Raw genomic sequence first — 2,061 nt, 5'->3', positions numbered from 1 at the left:
GATGGGACTGCCTGCTACTTGTGGGAATGGATGCTTCTGCTGCAAGGTGAATTCGTGATGTGAAGGGATTAACAGCGTCTTGAGCACATTGGAAATCATTCACAGATCCTTGCAATACTGCAGTTGATCTAAAAAGATTTCAATCCACATGTTCAAGTCGCCATCTCTGCATTCCATTGGCTGAAATACCATTCACCTCCTCCAAAAGTTTTGGAAAGTGGTCGCTTCCATGTAAGTCTTCCATGATCTACCAAGTGATATTCAACTGTGAATCAGGCGAGCCTATTGACATTAGAGAATGTCCCAGTTTGAATTTGGAAATATGTGTGTATGTCAGTGTTCAGTAAAACTGCATCTACTCTTAGGAACAAGGACTCCAAGGCCCTACCTCAAGGGTTGCACATAGTGTCTCAGTAGAGGTGATGCCGACTATTGAAATCTCCAAAAAGTAGTAATGGACGTTGCAACTGCCCAAGTAGATCTTTTAAATAATCTTTGTTGAGATTATATGGAGGTAGGTAGATGGATGCAACAATGTAAGGTTGTGTCAAGTCTATTCACACCCTTCACCTGCAGTGTTGTCTGCATGTGGATGGCCTGGAAGGGAATATCCTGACGTACCATTACTGCTACTCCTCCATGAGGTCCATTATCAAAGGTCCCATAATGGGCTTGAACTTGGAATCCTCTCAGGGAAATGGGACGATTTTTCCTGTTCATAATCTCTTATAGGCATACACAAACTGAGTTACATGAAGCTATCAGATGTTGCAGTTCTTCCCATTTTGCATGAATTCCCTGACAGTTCCATTGGATTAGGGTATCCACTTCTTCAGATTACCTCTTCATAAGGTGTTTGGCAGCACCTGTGGTCAAGGTTTGCCCCAAACCTTTAGGCTGTTCCTTTCCAGGGTCTTGGTAGTATCTTTCGAATGGTTGTTTACCTGTGGAACTAGTTTCCACAGGCTTCCTTTGGACAGGCTCAGGATTTCTTTGCCTGGGCAAAGGGCGGACCTGAGACTTTGCTTCAGGGGCATTCTGTCAAACAGCAGAGGCCCCTGTGGATGTGGTGGCAGCTGGAGCTGTCACCATTGGGGCCCCTGCCTGAGAGGAGTCTTTTGAACAGGCTCAGGATTCCTTTGCCTGGGCAAAGGGCGTACCTAAGCCTTTGCTTCAGGGGCATTCTGCCTAGCAGCGGAGGCACCTGTGAATGTGGTGGTAGCTGGAGCTGTCACCGTTGAGGTCTCTGGAGCCTTAACTGATGGCTCCAAAGGAGGAGTGTCCTCAATAGACCCCTCACTCCTACTCCATTTCTGGTGGAACAACTCACTAGAGGCAGTTTCAGCAATTGGGAACTGAGGTTTAAAGAAAGTGGCAGAGTGTGTGATGCAAGAATCACCGGAGACGGGAAGGAGGATGAGTTAGAACTGAAGCAAAGGCTCTACCTATTTGTGCAAACAGCACATGGGCACGTTACTTTCCCTCTGGAAAACTAACTTTCTCCTTGCTCCTTATTACCAATACTTATTTTTCAAATCTGTACCTTTTACATTGCTTTGAAGAAGCTTCATGAGCTTTTTTCGGGGGGATCAGCATATTCCCTAAACAGTTTTTTCTTTCCCCCTTGGTGCCCGTTGTACCACATTTTACCACCCCAATTTGGGTAACACCGGGCCAAAAAACCTAACAACACATGCCAATCTCTCTCTTTCCTCTCTCTCTCCCCTTTTCCCCCTCTCTTCTTTCTCTCCCCTTTTCGTCTCTCTCCCCCCTCTCTCTCTCCCTTCTCCTCTCCTTCTCTCTCTCCTCTCTTTTTCCTCTTTTTTTCTTTCTCTCTCTCTTTCTTTCTCTCTTCTTTCTTCTCTCTCTCTCTCTCTTTCTCTCTCTCTCTCGCTCTCTCTCTCTCTCTCTCTCTCTTCTCTCTCTCCTTCTCTCTCTCTATATATTATATATAATATATATTATATTGTGGTGTGTGTGGTTGTGTGTTGTGTGTCTTTAATATTATTTTAATATATATATATATATATATATAATATATATATATATTATTATTTTTAT

Source organism: Penaeus monodon, chromosome 1 (genome assembly GCF_015228065.2).
Source record: "Penaeus monodon isolate SGIC_2016 chromosome 1, NSTDA_Pmon_1, whole genome shotgun sequence".
Classification (NCBI taxonomy): domain Eukaryota; kingdom Metazoa; phylum Arthropoda; class Malacostraca; order Decapoda; family Penaeidae; genus Penaeus; species Penaeus monodon.
Note: the sequence above shows the minus strand (reverse complement) of the source record.